Genomic DNA, 19,447 nt, shown 5'->3' with positions numbered 1-19,447 from the left:
CTCAAATTTCTGTCTCTATGCAAATTTATGCTTTTACTCTGATAAGCAGATATGGTGAAATGTTATCAACTGACATGTTAATTCTTAGATCCTTGTATTATTTAAATTCTTTGCCATATTGACTTTCCATTAATTTATTTACTGTTCTTTCATACTCATTTTCTCGTATATTACATATCAGCTCCTTTTATTATATTTTTTTTACTCTTCACATGCATTACCAGTTCTCATTCTAAATCTGCACATTTTAATGTGATGTTGGAATTCTGTTGCCTTTTAAAAAATGACAAACTCTAACGTGCATCTTCAAAAGGAAATATCATCTATGTAATAAGTTGCTTCAATCCCAAATGACAAGACCTTGAAATTTATTTTATGTGAACCTTTTTTCAAATTACCATTTTCTCTTTCTGTTTGAAAAGAGAATGTGATAGAGAAATAGCTCTAAGATAAGAAAAAGGAAGACACCTTTGGTGTATGATATACAAAATTATTAATGATAATAATAGAAGATTTAAAATGACTGATTTAAGGAAATCACCTTTCTCTGTGCTTTTCCAACGTTCCCTTCTATTAATGATTCCTATACGCTTTTTGCAGATTCAGATATTAGTGATGAAATAGAATAATACAAAGCTTTCTAACAGGAGTGCTCTGGAAGGTATAAAATCTGCTTGTGACCATGTGCTACTAGTTTTGATTAAAACTGAAACATTAAAGTATGAAATGATTGTCCTATTCTGGCCTTAGCAAATAAAGTGCCTATCAGCGTTTCCAGTAAGTCCTGGCTATCTTCTACCGCTCCCCGCAGCAAGGTCACCCTGTTTGAGGTTGTATTTCAGTGTATTTTAGAGCACTGTGTGCAGTCGCTCTACTTCAACCCTTTAGACCCAGTCATTTAGATAATAAAGGTGGTAGTGATAATGATGTTGCTGATCATGCTGGTTCATTCATTCAGCAAGTCTGTTTCGAGTGCCTAATATGCACCAGGCACTATTCTAGGCACATGAATCAACAATGGACAAAATAAAGTTCTTGCCTGATTCTGAGTCGTGAAAGACAGCACGAAACAAGCAATAAATAGATACTATGTCCCATGGTAATAAGTTCCATTAAAAAATTAAAGCAAGGTGAAGGAGAGAGAGAAGGATGGGAGCGTGTAGGCAGCAGAGGTGGTATTTTATATGGAGAAGGTCAGGAAGGTGCCATAAATGGGGTGATTTGTGAATAGAGACCTGCAGTGAGCGGCAGTAAGTAATGCTGCTCTCTGAGGGAAGAAATCTTAGAGGAAAGAGGAGAGAAAGACAGGCCACAGAGGCTGCAATGTTTTGGGCATATTTCAGGAATACTTTGGATACCAATGTGGGTGAAGCAGTTTAGCCAAATAGAGAGAGAGGTAGGAGATGAGGTCGGTGTCAGGGGTGGGAGGGGGGAGGGAAGATTCAGATTACACAGATCCTTGAAAGTCCTTTGTAAGGGATGTGGCTTTTACTCTGAGTGAGATGGGAAGCCATGGAAGCTTTTAATAATTATAGTGCTGTCATTTATTTACATTATATAATTATTGGTTAAATTATGAAGAATAGAATATAGAGGAGTTCAGGAATGTATCTCAGTAATCCAAGTGGGGGGAGTGGTGACTTGGACAAGGGTATAAGAATGGAGAGTGTGAGAGGTGACCCATTTCTGAATATATTTAGAAAAAACAAACAGGATTTGCTGAAGGATTGGATATGTGGGTTATTGGAGAAAGAGAAGAGTCGTGGCATCAGGAGTCAAAGATTTTTGGACAAAGCAAATGGAAGAATGGAAGTACCTTTCAGAGAGATGGGGAAAGTACTGGATGAGCAGTCCAGGGAGGAAATTCAAGAGTTTGTTTTTTGCCATTTTAAGCTTAAGATGTTTATTACTTGGTTGAATATACAGGTCTTTAATTCAAGGAAAAGTCAGGATTATATCAAAATTATCAGCATATGTATTAGCCATGGAATTGGATGAGATCACTTAGGGAGTCAAGAATTCCAAGACACGAGCCCTGAGGCACCTGCGCTTTAGACGTTGGGAAGATGAGACTGAGAAGGCAGAGCCAAAATAGTTGAGGAGCTGAGAGAGAACAGTCTAGGATACCAAAGGAAGAAAGTGTTTCATGAAGAAAGGTGTAATCACAGATTGAATATTGCTGAGAGGTTAAATAAGGTGAGGTCACATAATTGACCATCTAAAGACAGTCTTGTTGACCTTGACCAGAGTCATTTCAGTGCCGTGGTAGAGTTGGAAATCTAATTGGAGTAGATTCAAGGAAGAATATGAGCAGAAGTATAGAGAACTCTTCAAGGATTTTTACAAGGAGACAGAAATGAGACTGTAGCTGGCAGGAGAATGTGGGGTGGAGTAATGGCTGTATAAAAATGGAGACTAATTCAACGTGTTTTTGTGCTGATGGGAATGATCAAAATAGGAAAAGTCAGTGATCCAGGAGAGAGGGTACCATGTAGGAACAGTGACAGGGCAGGATCCAGTGTACCAGTCGGGTGGTTGGTCTTAGGTTGGAGGGCAAAGAGTTCATCCATTTAACAGAAAGGAATGTCGAATCTCTGGGTAGAGGTGAAGGTAGATTGGTATGTCTGGGTGTGGGAACATACAGATGTTCTCTTTTGATTGCCTCTGTTTTCTCAATGAAATAAGAAGCAAGATTATCAACTGAATACAAGAAGAAGGAAAAAATGTGGAGATTTGAGGAGAGAGGAGGTAGAAATGTAGTCCAGAAGTGGGTGAGTTAATAAACTAGGAATGTATCTCGAGATCACAGGGCAGCACATAGGGACCACTTGAGGTCAGTGCTCTTGAATTTAAAGTAAGAACAACCAAGGTGAATGTTTTTCTTCATCCGTGTTTAGTTACTTCAGGGGAGGTGAGGATTAATTGAAGAGTTGAATGTGGTGGAGAAAGAGAGGGGCAAGGGAGTCATAGAAATACGGGGGAGTTATATTAATGATCGCACGTGGAATTGAAGCTGGGTGAGGGGACATGTGAGGGTATGAGGTGAGGGACAGTAAGAGGGTGTTTGAGGTCGATGAGTTGGACACTTTGGTGGGCTGAGGAATTGTTCTAATTGGGGGGAGGGCACATTCTTTAAAGAAAGCAAATGGTGGTCAGAGAAGGGATACCGGAAATGGAGTTTATGGAGGGGTGCATTTATTGTTAATGACAATGTCTGGTGTCTTTTTGTGCAAGTGAGCTGCACAGGTAGCGTGGAGAACAAGGTACTTACAGGAGAGCAGGTCAAGGAGCTGAGAGGCTGGGGTCACGGAAGGATCCTCTATGTGGATGATAAAATCCCCATGACCGGGAGAAAGAGCCTGATGTCAAGATGATGGTTATAAGAAGAAAGGGTAATCATGGTGTAGATTGGGATCCTAACATAAAAATTATGTTTTCGTGTTCCATTTATTCTTTGAGTCTTAAAACTACTCAAAATACCCTTGGTTAGGGATGGGGGAGAGGAATACTGAAGGGTGGTTGTAGTTTAGCCCTGCTATCTAGATTTCTTGGTGCCTGATTCTAGACTTTTCTCAGGTTACTGTCACTTCTTTATCACAGTTGCCACCACTTAGCGTGTCGTGCATGTACTATGGAGGAATGTTCTTAGCAGTATGTCAGGAGTTTCCATTTAACAGTCTGTACCTCTTAACTTTGTGAATTATATATTAGATGGTTTATATAAATAGCACTGATTGAGTTGCACAGTATGAGGTTGAGTTGTTTCTCATCTCACTGTTCCATCCTTACTGGAAATAATCCTTTGTAGAGGTTTATGTTGATTCTAGATTCTAGAATATGCTACCTTATTGTGTTGTATCATAGTCTGCCTTTCAGTTTATCCAAAACTACAGGCTTTCTTAATATGACATATTATTAATGTTTTGACAAAAGCTTTATGTTTAACTCAGAGAGCTAAGCAGACTAAGATGCTAGAGGAGATCAATTATGGAATAGATTTCAGAGTCAAGTCTGTGAAGAGGTGTATTGGTCTGCTAGGGCTGCCATAACAAAGCACCGTAGATTGGGTGGCTTATACAGTGGACATTTATTTCTCACAATTCTGGAGGATAGACATCTGGGATCAAGGTCTCGGCAGGGTTGGTTTCTTCTGAGGCCTCTCTCCTTGGCTGCCACCTTCTCCTTGTTTCTTCACATGGTCTTCTCTCTGTGGGTATGTGTGTCTTAAATCTGCTTAAAATACCCTCTTCTTACGAGGACACCAGTCATATTAGATTAGGGCCCACCCTAATAACCTCATTTCAACTTAATTCTCTCTTTAATAAAGAGATAAAGATGCTGTCTCCAAATACAGTCACATTCTGTTGAAAACAACCTTCTTCCCCAAGTGCTAAGATTATTACATATTCATATAAATGATGACAGTTCATATAAATTATTCATATAAATTCATATAAATTATTACAATCAGGGTAAATTGCTATGCATTGGTACAATAGGGCAATATTTAGAGATGTGACACCTACCTCTGATAATAGTTACTTTTCTTGCTAGACTTCCCCAGCCACCATCATTGAATACTCTAGTTGTAGTTGAACCTCAGTCTTGCCAGTGTTCTAACCTAAACATAATTCTCTAATTTATCCTCAGTCTTTTCTTAAAATCGAAATCTTTAATAAGTGTAAATATGCTTACTCTGTTTCAGGGCAGCTTTTTCTTTCCTGTGTCCTTGGAGATATCTTTTACCCTGCCTTGAGATTCTTCTTATCAGGGGAAATCTTTAGTGTGTGTATATACAACTTAGAAGTATCAATTATTAGAGCTGAAAGGGACACAAGAAGTAATTTACTCCAATCTCCTTATTTATGGTGGGAAGAAAATGAGAGGCACAGTGTGGTTTAATGAAATCTGAGTTTTCATCCCTTCTTCCCTCCCTCACTTCCCACAAATACTTATCCTTTACCTACAATGTGTCTGGCAATTTCTAAGACTCCAGAGAGACACTGGTACATAAAACAGACACAGCCCCTGTCTGCATGGAGCTTTCAGTCCTAAGAGAGCCTCCTGTGTTTGCCCTTCTCAAACTTACAGTTCCTGTTTTTTCTCTGTGCTCCGAGAAATCATTTCCAGCAAAGTTTGTGGCTGAGCTGTGAATGCACGTTGATGTCCCAGATCTCTGGTTGTCTGCCTCACCGTTTCTCTAACCCCCAACGTTGGTCCCTTGGTTATAACTCAAGGATGCTTTCAGTTCATGTGCACGTTTATTTCCAATCTTTTTTCTTTAAGAGATTATAGAACTCTTTTCAATTATAACATGATGTAGCTTTAAACAGAACATAAAATAATTTTAAACTAATTGTTTCACAGACAATTTCAGCATTAAATTTAGATGCCTTTTCTTTTAGGTTTATCTATTATTATAAACTCTATAATTTTTTTCTGACTTCTTGCCATTTTAGGTCTTTAATTGTCATAATAAAGTTTAAAAAAATCTTTTTAACGTCAAAGAACATTGCCTTGCAGCTTAAAAGTACAGAGTTAGAATCAATCAAAATCAACCCTTAAATGGCTTGATACTTCTATTGGGCAAGATATTTTATCCCCTAAAATTTCCCTGTAGAAAGAGAGGGACCTTGTATTTGATTTCTAACTCATTCTCTCATCTTACAGGTAGCTGCTGAATTACTTTATTTTGAACAACACAGTACTATTTAGGGAAGTTAAATTAATTTGACATAGCCTCTCATTGCTCAATTCAAACATCTGGAGATTACCGGATGAAATTCTTTTTAATAGGAGACAAAGACATTTAACACTGAATTATTCTCATAAGTGTAAGTCTTGAATGTCTTTGTGCACAAGTCTTTTAAAGATCAATTTAAAAAGCGGTACCATATGCCCTTCTGTTGTGGACAAGACAATTACCCATCCACAAGATGCATCTGAAAGCCACCTGTGCCGATGTCACATGAATAGCACTCAAATTTTACATTAAAGTTTCCGGTGACATCATCATATGAGAAGTAAAAAGCGAAGTTCTGTCTCAATACCTTAGGTCCATGTGGTCTACTGCATGCTAGAAAACCAGTAAGTGACTGAAAAGTTGCTTCCAGAGGAGTAAACTCTGATGTCAAAGAGTTATGTGAAGAATTTGAATAAAATAATTATAAGTAGACATCTGACTAACTATATCCTCGGAAGTTTATGTATTGAAAGTGACTGAAAACCTTGTTTTGGCTCTTCTCGTTTGGATAGCGGTGTGTTGTTTCTCTGAGGCACCTTCTGTTAGGCCTTTCTATATAAGTTAATTGAACTTAGCACATGGGCTGAACAACCGGTTTCAATTCCCACCTCCTCCGCTCATTCGCTCTATGATCTAGACTCTGGGGCATATTGTCCAGTCTCTACAGTCCTGTTTCTGACCGTCAGTGTATATAGTAAGTGCTCAATAAACAATAGCTGTTGGAGTTATTCTTTAAACCAGGACTTATAGTTTCCAGTATATTTTTAATTTTAGTTGCTCCATGTCTGCATTTTGTATTTTTCTTTAGATTGATTATGTTTGGACACTATAAGTTTTGATATCATAACTTAGATTTATTAGTTTAGTCTGTTGGTGGCTTAAAAGATAACTTAGACTATTCAGGAAATGGGATGAAGTCACTGAAACAGTGTTTTTGAGAATTTGTGTAGGATAAGCTATGAGTCTGGAGACTGGAAGATGATTTATTTCTTGTTCTTAATAAAAGAAAAACAGCTTATTGTGGAAAGGCCAAGCCCATGAGACATAGCTGCATACACTGACTTTAGTTAACTTATCAAAGGTTAATAGGCAAATTTTAGATGTTTAACCAGGAATCGAATTACCTTTAAAAGCAGTATTTGAATGTTACCATAATTTATAAGTAAAGGAACACAATTAATATACATTATTTTACAGTTGTATTTGGGTGACTTTATCCTGGGTTCAGTCTGTTTTCATTGTCCAGATGACTATGGTGAGAGACTTTGGTGTCTCAGATTGATGTGTGCAGTCACCTCAATACATAGGGGTTGGTTTATGGGAACGCGTGTATTCTCAGTCTTCTGATTCCCATGTACATTTCCATATTCTAGTCTTTTGTGTGTGCATCAATGATTTGATGGCACTTTTCATAACCATTCTTTGATAATGGCAGTGCCAATCACTTCATCATCCATCCATCCATCCATCCACTGACAATATTCACTGAATGCCTTAGGTGCTGAAATTGATGCTAAATATACAAAGGACAATAGGCATCTAGTGAGTCATGCCTCTGCTCTTCAGTGACATATTTTAATAATTCCTATACCTGAATGCTCTGTGCTTATGGCTGTCTCCAGAAGGAATATTATACATGTAGATGTTTAGGTGATGGCCCTGAGACTTCCAGTTAGAATTATAACTGTAAGGTTATTCAGAGCATCTTGTCTGCTCAGACGTCTAGCAATTATAGATAAAGTGTCAAAAAACAGAAAACAAAATATTGCAAAGTTGGGCTCGAAAATACAACATTCTATAGACCAGAAACAAAGCAGAAAAGAAAAGTAGTGAGTAGGGTTGATGCCGCTGGAAAAATGTCGAAATCCTAGGTGATGAGCAAGCAGAAAGCCCCATAGCAAAGTCTCTGCTCAAAATATTGCACATGGGAATGAGTGAGTCACAGATTGGCATCTTTTCCTTCTGTAATGTAAATGTCTCAGGAACTGATATTAAGAAACATCGATGTGTTTTGGACCCTTAATTAAATGCCCATACTTTCTTGGATGTTTTAACCAGTGACTCAGAACATTATAGGTTTTCAGCAACAACAGTAAAAATACTTTGTTCAGTGCTTTAACAACACATACACATAGGCAGACTCATTAAATAATAACAATAATAATAAGTCAAAGGGCCCTGCTGGTGAAGTGTTTGGCGTGGAGCCTGGACTACAGTAAACACTCCGTAAACTGTGCTGGCATCTCCTGTAATAGCTGAGAATCTGTCTTGATAGTTTTGATCATTTTCATTTTGTTTAAGACTGTCTAGGCTCAGTGAGTTGTTTTAATTAAATAAAAGCATATTAAAACCCGCTATTTACCATTGAATACAGCCCAGCCGAACTCACCCTCCATTGCTGTCCAGGGTTATCCTGTTAAACTAGGACAGAGGTTGCTTTCCAGTCTTTACAAGTATCAGTTTGTAAACAACATAATCATATTGTTTTTTCTTCTCTAGGTACATATTTAATCCCTTCAAATGTCAAAATAAATTACTGCTTTAAAATATATAGTGTTTTTAATGATTGTTTTAGACTAAATGGGTAAAGTTAAATTTTCCCATCTAATGATTTAAATTTTTAGTATAATTTTTAAAGTTTCATAGAAAGTGAGGTCACTTATATGCAGCTTCATTTTCAAGACCCTGTGGCCGAGTGGTTAAGTTCGCGCACTCTGCTGCAGGCGGCCCAGTGTTTTGTCGGTTCGAATCCTGGGCGCGGACATGGCACTGCTCATCAAACCACACTGAGGTGGCGTCCCACGTGCCACAACTAGAAGGACCCACAACTAAGAATAGACAACTGTGTACCAGGGGGCTTTGGGGAGAAAAAGGAAAAAATAACATCTTTAAAAAAAAGAAACAAGAATATGAGATTATCATTCTATCAACAATTACTTAGAAAGCACTTACAGTGCATGTAGTGTTTATTTGTAATATTACGAAGTTACTTCAGTCAAACACTTGAAGATTGGATTAAACTGCAGATGCAGTTTTTGCTGTTCAATTTGCACTTCGTTTCCATAACAATGTAAATATTAAGTTCTGTCTATGTCGGGCAGTTATCAGAACTGTAACACCCTTTCTCCAGTAAAATGCATGTTTGATTTTAGAAAAGGAAATCACCAAGAATAATTGAAAGTGTCTGATTCTGGAATAATTTCTTGTAGGTTTGTCCATTCCTTCACGGCTACTCTGCCCTGTGCCTTTTGCTCAAGCTCCCCTCCGGTCTTTGCTGCTCGTATTGCCTTCCTTCCTATCAAATGCACGGCGCTCTAAGGTCTGTTAGTAGAGCTGTTCCCTGTGTGCAGACCTGAAGTGGCAGCTCTCTAATGAGCCCACACCTCCCTGCCACACTCCATTTAATTGTCTGCAGGGGAACTTGTCTCCTAAACCTGACAAGTGTAAGTGGAACCTCACAAGGACCATAGAATATCCAAGTTTAGAGGGAGAGGCAGGACAGCCTAATAGCTGTCACTCTCTGCCGGTGAAATTAAGAGTGGACAACAGATGGAGGCAAGAAACAGAGGTCTGTAAAACCAAGCGTTTGCAGTCTGCCCCTTTATCAACCCATTCGTAATCAACAGCCGCTGGGCACATTTAGCCCAGAGACAATTTCATCTATGCAAGAGTTCATTTATGAATCAGGACACTTTTGTGTTGCACCTGATGTTTGCCACATACTTTGCTAGGTCCTGGGCATGTATCAGTTCATAGATGTTTTTGCTGTCACAGATTTCACCATCTAGTGGCTGAGACAGGCTGCAAAACAAGTATTGATGGTAGATATCCAAAGCACTGTAACGTGAGATGAACACGTGGCCAGGGAGGCAGCGATGAAGCATGATTCTGTCCTTGGGAAGATTGGGTACGGCTCCACAGAGCAAGGAGCCTTTGAGCTAGAGAGAGACCTTGGAAGAAGAATTCACTAGAGAATGTTATCGAAACTCCTGGAGGGAAGATTCCTCCGAATTAGCCGTGGCATGACTTGGAGGAGGCAACAGAGCAAGACGTGTTGCTTACCTCCTTTTTTGATTATACTTAGAATAAGGCTGAAAGAGGAAGAAAAGACAAGTTCAGCACCTAGTACGATGCCTGACAAGAGCAGACACCGACTGTATTTGCTGAATGAGGGACTACGTTTGTGTGTGCCTGTAATTTAAACAGCGTAGGGAAGAATGCTGTTTTATTACTGTGAGAAGCTGGAGGGTTCCTGTCTTCGTTTTAGCGTTCATACTTAGTATTCTGATTCAAGCATCATTTTTTATGTCAATGGGGTGGAACCAGAATGAATTTATATATTAAATGTTCATTTAGGGACGTTAACCAAAACTTTTAATGCACTACGAAGGACATTTTTTCTTTTTATTTCATCTCCATACCAGTGAAAAATAAGCCTGTTTTCTTTCCCTTTTTTTCACGTAATTTTATTAGTGCTTCAAATTTAATGACTTTTCTGCCCTTTTTTGCTGTCATAGTGTAATGTCTTCAGAAACGTATATGCTGATTTAGCTTTGGATGGAAGCAAGTTGGGGAAAAAAGGAAATTACATTCTAACAGATTCTTCTTATGTTTGTATCATTTATTTTTGCTGCTGCTTTCTCCAATAAGCAGTGAAGTGCTGTTTTGAAACCAAGAGCTCAGGAAGCCGCTGTACCAGCAATGCTTCTGTGTGTTCTAGGTGAGATGCCTTGAGTCTAGGGCCGGTTTCGTGGCTGTGTCCTGTGCCATCAGGATCACACGGGGCTCGCTCTTGGGAGGACCATGCACCTGGTTTAATGCTCTGCTGCTGCCACCTTGAAATTCTTAGTGCAACTTGGACAAGGGGCCCTGCAGTTTCACTTTGCACAGGGCTCTGCAAATTTTATAGCCAGACCTACCTGCATCAAGAAGAGAAACATTAATGTATAGATTTTGTCATACATAAAATAACATTTTTACGATAATGAAAGCCTCTTAAAACTTACTTAACATCCTCTTTCTCCTGAAGTGAGTAAGCCGTCCTCTCTCACTGCATGCCCCTCGTTGTGACTTGTCATGTCTCTGTTTGTTAGTGCTGGCTGGGTTGTGACCAGTGCTCCAGCTTTGGTCCTGCCTTTCCTGTCAGCTCACCAGCTTCCTCTGCTCTGTCTTTTTATTTGCCTTCTAGAACACCGCTCTGTCCTGGATATTTTCCCACCTCACTGGGAGCTCTTTCTCAGACTTCTTTGCTGGCTCCCCCTTTCCTCAGCCTCCTAAACGTAGGGTATACCAGGGGTCATGCTGTGCCCACATCTTTATCATCATTCCTGCCTGGACTCATCTGGTCTCCTGGTTTTACCTGCCATTTGTATGCCAACCACTCCCAAATTTATATCTGTTTACATGTCATCTCTACTCAGGAATCTAATAGACATCTCAAGCTTAATATGTCCAAACTGAATTCCTGAACTTGCCCTGCAAACTTGCTTACCCAGTCTTTCCCTTTTCAACTGATAGAACCTTATTCCAGTTGCTTAGGTAAAACATAATAGTCACCTTCAATCTTGTCTTTCTCTAATATTCAGTCTGTTGGGAAATCTTTTGGTTCTATGTTCAAAATATAGACTCTGAATCTAGTTACCTCTTACCAGGTGTTAGGAGATAGAATTATCAGCCTGTTATTCTCAGCCCAGCAGCCAGAAGACTCCTCTTCCAATAAACCAAAACTTTGTAGTAACTTTCTATGTAATTCAGAATAAAAGCCACAGTCCTTAGAATGGCCTACATGACCCTACCTGTTGTGACCTACCTCTCACTCAGACCTTGCTTACCTGATTCTTACTATTTTCTATCTTAAACACTGGTTTCAGCCACGCTGATCCCTTGCTGTGCCTTCAGTCACAGCGCCATGATTCTTCTATGCCTAGAATGCTCTTTCCCTGGTGTCCACATGGTTATCCCAATTGCTTTCAAGCCTTTGCTCTATGGCATCTTCCCAATGAAGCCTACCCAGACTTCTCTACTTGAATTGCAACCCCCTTCCCATCATTCCTAATTTCTCTCACCTGTACTACTTTTTCCTTTTTCCACAGCGTTTATCATCTTCTAACATATTTACTTATTTGTTTTCTATTGTCTCTTTGGCTATACCAGGCACTCTAGATGCTCAATGAATATTTGTTGAATGTTGAATGAATAAAATATACCTGAAGGTAACACATCCTTTGATATGAATGTTCCTTTTTTCTCTTTCTCTCTCTATAAACCCTTTTTACTTGTTCAGGTTTGAAAGAATATTACGTTTTAAAAATATTTCTACTTTAGATAGCTGAATCTTCAATAAAGCTAATAGCTGACTTAGAAATGTAAGCAACAACCTTTTCTCAAGAGCTAGAATAATTTCAATTACAGGACATACTTAAAGTTGTAAGAAAATTAATCAACGTCATTGTATTTTATGCCTTAATATTGGAGTCAGTTAAGAGGTTCCCCTTTTTCTGTCTTAATACTGCTTGGATTATTCAAGTTGAGTTGAAAAATTTTTGAGTTAAGGGGAAAAGAATAGACATATCTTTGTTGAGATAACTTTTAAAATGTAACATTATTTTACTCTTGTGTGCAGAGTACTGCCAGATTCTCCCAGTATTTATGGTTCTCTCTTGTGTAGAAATTTGACACCTTGAAAGCTAGATGAGTTGAGATTTGTAACAAACATAGGGAGTAGCTTAACCATATGGAGTCTTTCATACAGTAACTATATTGTCATGTTTGACATTTTCCAAGTAAATCTAGCTTTAGAGAGGCCCTTGATGTGAAATATGATGGGAAAGTTTAATGATTGCTAGAAATATGAAAAGTATACTTCTAAAACACATATGCAATTCTTAATAATGCTGTTCTTTAAAAGTACTAATTTGTTCAATGGTAAAAGAACTTTATTCCATTTGGCATTTCTTTCTTAAAAGCATAATTTTTAATTATGTGAAAATAATATCATATTATAGAGTTTGTAAAATAAAGAACAAAAAATTGGCCATACTTTTACCACTGTAACGTAACCATTTCGTTTTGCATTATTTCCTTTTCCATATTCACCTTTTATGCAGTTTTAATAGGGCACACAGTTTTTATCCTGCCTTTTTCACTTAGATAGATGTCATGCCTATTTTTTCACATTGCTGTGTAGTCATTATCACAATCATTTTTCAAGGTTACATAATGGTCCCTAGTGTAGGTGTACTGTAATGAACCTAAATATTTTCCAGGTGTTAGATATTTAAGTTGCTTTCAATTTTTTAAAATCATGAATAATGTTATAATGAAAACTTTTGTGTTTGTAGCTTTCTCTGGATCATTTTCTTAGGATATATGCCCAAAGGTGAGATTGCTTCACACAATATGAGCGTAGAAATGACTCTTGATCAATTGCCAACCTATTTTCCCAAATGATTGAACAATTTTCAGCCTCCAGCAGCATATGAAAGTGAAGTTTCACTGTACCCTTGCCTGTGATTTCTCATCTTTGTCCCTCTGTCCTGTGAATCTTGTATTGTTAGCATTACAATGCTGGTTTTCCACAGCAGTATGGAAATTTAGAAAGCGGCTTTATGATATCGCACATCTGACTCAAGTTTGTCTCCCAGAGAAGGAAGAGAGCTGGTTGGATGTGTTTGACTTAATTGTGCCTAGAAGGATAGGGAAAAAGTGGTCCATTGTTTGTTGGACTGATCAGTTGAAGAAATTTGGTGTTTATGTCCAATTGGCATGTGTTATATAACCTGGCTAAGTACTTTTTACCACCACAGAGCTTTACTTTGCTGTTTTATTCTGGAAAAATTGGCTCCTAAAAGGCACTACTTTTATTTATTTGCTTTTTGAAAATCTAAAGTGACATAAGAGGCTAGCAACACAGTTTTTATGCTTACAGACATTTTGGCTTAATCTTGTAGGATCACATAATTCCGTTTTTCTCATAATTAAAGAGTTCATCCCTAAAGAGTTAAATTCAGTTGTTCCTGCTACTAGAGCATTGGGTACTGGTATTGGTCATCCAAAGGTGTAGATAAAACAGCTAGAACTTTCCTCCATGAGTAACAGTGAATAGAGGCTGAGGAAAGAAATTTGGTCTCGGAAAAGCCAAGAATGATGGTAAGAATTTAGATTAGCATCATTTTTTTTTAAAGATTTTATTTTTTTCCTTTTCTCCCCAAAGCCCCCCCAGTACATAGTTGTATATTCTTCGTTGTGGGTCCTTCTAGTTGTGGCATGTGGGATGCTGCCTCAGCGTGGTTTGATGAGCAGTGCCATGTCCGCGCCCAGGATTCGAACCAACGAAACACTGGGCCGCCTGCAGCGGAGCGCGCGAACTTAACCACTCGGCCACGGGGCCAGCCCCATAGATTAGCATCACTTTAATAGTAACTAGTTATTCTACAGCACTGAAGATTTTAAAACTATGTTCACATTCACCATCTCACCTGTGAAGTTAGTAGAATGAGAGATTTTGTTATTAACATGCAGAGAAGTTCCGTGTAACCCAAGGGTTCATGGTGGGTAAGTCTGTCCGTATGTAGTGTGCACTGGATAAAACACAAGACTTCTGGCTGCAAATCTCTGTCTGGTTTTACTACACCACAAAACAGTTTTTTCAACATCTCCTTACTCTTTCATATCCGGGTTCACTGAGTTTCCACTCTACCCTCTGGGGCATAGATGGAGCCTTCAGAGAGGGCTCAGTCTGCTGTAGGAGTCAGGTCTGCAACAAGGCCAGGATAGACACGTGTGGTGAATGCTCCAGCAAAACAGATGCCAAGAGCTGAGAGGTGCAGAGCGGGGAGGGCTGGCTCTGCCAGGAAGCCAGGTGATGTTTGCACTAATGGTGAGGGTGGTGTTGGAGCTGAGTCCCTAAAGGGTCAGGAAGGATGACCCTTGTGAGCCACTTTGACCGGTGAGAGTCAGTGAGATTGATAAGAAAGCACACAGATACTGTGTCCTGAGAAGTGACTTTTACTGTGAATGGCTGTAAGAAGATGACTACTTCCCTTGTCTGCTGTGCCGAATTTTTCCATGCTGCTTTCTTCTGCAGACCAGCTTCGTAAAGCTACTCCCGTTTCCCAGTTTTCCTTCCTTGATTCCTGCATTTTCTTTCAAGTCAGTTTATTTATTTCTTCATTCATTCACCCAACAGATATACTGATTGCTGAGATATAAATAAAGAGAAGGAGCCAGCCATTGAAGGTTTGAAGCCAAAGCTTTCTGGATTGCAAAGGCCGTGAGGAGGGAAAAGCTTGCCATATTCTAGGAACAGAAATGAAGACCAGAAATTAGGGTGTATTTGGAGCTGAGGTTAGAGAACAGGGAAGATCCAGATGTTGGTAGGAAGTTTAGAATTTGTTCTAAGTGCAACAGGAAGCCATTGGAGGGTTTTAAGCAGGAGAGCAAAAGGGTCTTATTTATCTGTAATTTTAGTATTATGATCTAGAAAATTTTGAGCAAAGTGCATCCCAGTGAACTTTGGCCCTTGATATACAGGCAGTTTGGATGATGGCTTTACATTTAAAAAGAGGAGAGGAGACAGTCATTATTTAAAGAAGAGAGGATGACACCGGGATCTGGTACACACCCACTTGCTCACATTTCTTCTCCCCTTATCTCGGTCCAGGATGACAAGTTGCCAGTTTAGGACAGAAGGGGATGGAAGGGATTCCCGTCCTCCTTCCTGGTGCTCTCGGACCCTGTTTTCATATTAGGAGACTTGCAGGATCTTGTCTCTCTTAGTGCTGCCAGGAATATCTGATATTACTGCTGTTTGCTTGGCAGAAGCTCAGCCATTACAGTGAGCCGATGCGATGTTCATGATGAAAATGAAGAGCAGCTGATTGACTGGCGGGACCTTCTGATTTAAGCGATGCCAACCACTTCTTTATACTGCTTTATCCCTTAATCCCCTGCCCTTCCCACTAAATTAGGGCAAGTGGGGAGAAATATTCCCAGATCATTACAGGAGGATCATTGAGAATCTCTCCTTAGGCATTTAAAGTTGAATGAGGAGCAGTTTACTCTGCTGCCTGCACTCATAGGGACACCAGTAGCCACGAAAGAGCACCTGAGTTTGAAAGGGCCAGAGAAGTAGGAGGAAGGGTGGGCTTGGCTAAAGGGGGTGTTGGGCTCATAGAAATTCTGTTGAAACTGAAAATGCTGTGATTTTAGTAGTTAAATTCTGATGTTTGAATCAGGTCTTCATTAATCTGACATTCCAGGGCTTCATTTAGTGTAAATGAGCATGCAGAAGCTACTGAACAGGGAAAACAATGGGAGCCTACATTACCATACCTGTTTATTCTGTTTTCTTGAATTGCTTTTCCCTTAATCATCTTAATCTAATGCCAATTTCTTTTTCAACATGCAGCTCATGTATTTTTGAGAAGGTTGCTTGTGACCCCCTCCAACACCCTCCTCTGTATATTTCCTCAGTGTCCTATTTGTACCTTTCTCAAGGATTTATGGGACACACCACATTCTACCATTCTTCTGTCCTCCCTGTTAGATTATACGTTCCTTAAGGATTGGGACCATGGCTTATTAGTTGCTGTCTCCTCTTGTGCCTGGCATATTTCATTAATAGATTGTATAAATTTAATATGCGTTTTGAAATTTTTGTTTTGGTGGAAATCTTTTTTGGAAAATTCCATCGCATGCTCTCATGATACCTTAGGATAGGAGAGAAGTTGAACATGTTCTGATGGCCACAGGACAGTCATTGTGCTCTCCATTTATTATTCTTAATTGTTGAGGTATCTGAACTATATTGCCTTATGTTAACCACCACAGAGCAGGCAACTTTTAAAGTGTAATTTCAGTTTTAGTTTTTGAAGTTATTTTGTATCTTCCTCCTTGTTACAGCTGATCCTGGCCTACTGCTTGTAGGCTGAGGCTTCATTTTACATGAGCCTGTCTGGGAGGGGGATTGCAGTCTTTCCATCTATCTACTGGAGTGGGAGATGCGTAAGCTTGGTGACAGGTTGCCACGCAGAGCACTTCTAAGTCAATGGCCAAGCCTCTAGTCAGCGAGGTAGCTAGACGTCTCCTGTGTGGAGAAGTATGCAGTTCTGAGGTGCCTCTCCTGTCAACCACAAAGGCTTCTCTCTGTCTTATTAGCATGATATAAAATACTTTCACAGAGGCAGTTACCCTTTTACTTTTACAGATGGCAGAACCATCTTTCGTTCACTCAGCTCTGACAGTGCCACCTGCTTAGCCAGGTAGCCATGTCCCTCAGGACCTTTGCACCTGCAGTTCTCTCTGTCTGGATTGCTCTTAGCTCAGATATTCTTATGGCTGCCTCCCTCCCTTCCTTCAGATCTTTCAGCAAATAGCACTGTCTTTGAGATGCCTTCCGTGACCACTTAGATAAAATATTACCATCCCTCATGCCCACCCCAGCCGTCCCTTTCCCCCTTATTCTGCGTGGTAAATTGTTGTAATAATGCATCATGCCTTTCTGTATCCAGGCCCCTGTGCAGAGGATCATTGCTGGTACTCCTCATCCAGAGATGCGTTCTGTTTCTCCATTCTCTTAATCTGTGCTGGCCTTGTGACTAACTTCGAACTATAGAATGTGGCAGAGTGATGTGGAAATTCTAGAGCTGCATTGTCTATACCCTTAGCGATAGGTGCCCATTTATATTTATATTTAAATTAAGTCAATTATAGTTAGATAAAATTTAAAATTGAGTTCCTCAGTTGTATTAGCCATATTTCAGGTACCAAGTAGCCATACGCAACTAATGGTTACCATATTGGACAGCACAGTTTTAGAACATTTCTGTCATTGTAGAAAGTTCTGTTGGACAGAGCTGTTCTTGAGCCCATGCCTTAAGAGATCTTGCAGCTTCCACTCTGCCCTTTGGGAACACTAATCACCATGCTTTGAAGAAGCCCAGTCCAGCCTATGGGGCAATTAGAAGCCACATAGAGGGAACCTGAGGTGCTCCAGCCGGTAGCCAGCAGTAATTTCCAGATGTGTGAGCGAGCTCATCGTGGACCTCCAACCCCATTCAAGCCACAGATGACTCCAGCATCAGGAGGAACCCCTGGTGGCACCAGAAGAAGAGCTGGTAAAATATCCAACAACAGAATCATGAAAAATAAACTGTCGTTGTTTTAAGCCACTACGTTGCAGATGGATTTGATCCACAATAGTAATAATGGATACAGCCTTCAATCTCAGGACTTCAGGAGTTTTGAAACTGTGCCCTGTGCACTTCCTCATGAATTAGGATGTGGAAAAAAGGGGAAGATGGATGAGCCTGTACCTCCCCCCCGTTTCAGTGAGATCTATTCCTTGTTTATCTAGGGAGAGGAAAAGTTATTTGCTATTAATTAATTAATGATCAACAGCAAAGTAAAATACATGGTATTTACTAGCTGAGAGTTAGATGATAGGAGAAAACTAACTTTGCATCAAAAAATAATTTACAGAGAAGGTAGTTCAAATAATCAAGAACTAACTGGAATCTAATAATTATTCTAATTTAGAATAATCAGATTTGGGGGACTTTATTATATTTTGCTCTGCCATCTTTTGGAATCTTACATAGCATTTAATGGGGGAAGCATTTCTTCCTTTATTTATTATTCCCCAAGCATTTATTGAGTCCTTTCGATATACATCTAGGGAGGCACTGAGGAGAGTTTCAAATGATTAAGATGTGATTCTTCCCCTGGAAGAACTGACAGTTTACTGGAGGGGACAGATGCATGGTCACAGTCCATCAGGACGAGCTGTGTTAGAGGAATAGGAAGTGCTCTGGAAACACTGAGGTGGGGGCGTACCAAACACGTGGGAGGAGCTGTTACTTTACAGATGGCTGGTGACAGAGGTTAGAAAATAAACGTTACCTAAAGGATATTTTTGGGAGAAAGAACAGAATTACTAGTTTATTTTAGTAACAACTTTGTTGAGATATAATTCACGTAACCTAAAATGCATTTCATTGAAGTGTACACTCCAGTGGCTTTTAGTGTATTCACAGGGTTGTACAACCATCCACACTATCTCGTTTCAAAACATTTTCATTACGCTAAAGGGAAACCCCATAGGCATGAGCAGTCACTCTCCTGTTCCACCCCCCATCTCCCCAGCCCTAAGCAACCTCTAATCTACTTTCTGTCTACAGACTTACCTGTTTGAACATTTCATAGTAACGGAGTCGTACGATAAGTGGGCTTTTGTGCCTTGCTTCTTTCACTTAGCATAATGTTTTCAAGATTCATCCATGTTGTATGTATCATGTAGCATGTACATGTAGCATGCATCAGTATTTCATTCATTTTTATTGCTGAATGAGATTCCATTGTATGGATGGATGGCATTTTTTTAATTCATTCACAACATTAGGGTTCTATCCACATTTTGTCTATTATAAATAATGCTGGTGTTAACATTCATGTACAAATTTTTATGTGGACATATGCTTTCAGATCTCTTGGGTATATACCTAGAAGTAGAATTGCTGGATCATATTTCAACTGTATCTTTAACAATTTAAGAAACGGCCAGATTGTTTTTCAAAGTGGCTGCACCATTTTATCATTTCACCAGCAGTATATGAGAGTTCCAGCTTCTTCACATTCTCAGCAATATTTTTATTGCCTGAGAAGAGAATTGTTTTGAATGAAAATATAAAGTCATTAAAATAGAAA

The 19,447-nt window shown here is 39.4% G+C and overlaps 1 protein-coding gene across 44 annotated transcripts in view; it reads left to right on the top strand.

Moving 5' to 3' along the window:
• Positions 1 to 19,447, top strand: part of UTRN (utrophin) — a 479,488-nt gene that overhangs the window by 342,174 nt on the left and 117,867 nt on the right. The gene's annotated exons all lie outside the window — the stretch shown is intronic.

This window comes from Equus przewalskii, chromosome 32 (genome assembly GCF_037783145.1).
Source record: "Equus przewalskii isolate Varuska chromosome 32, EquPr2, whole genome shotgun sequence".
In the NCBI taxonomy this organism is placed as follows: Eukaryota; Metazoa; Chordata; class Mammalia; order Perissodactyla; family Equidae; genus Equus; species Equus przewalskii.
This window is presented reverse-complemented; position numbering and strand designations above follow the sequence as displayed.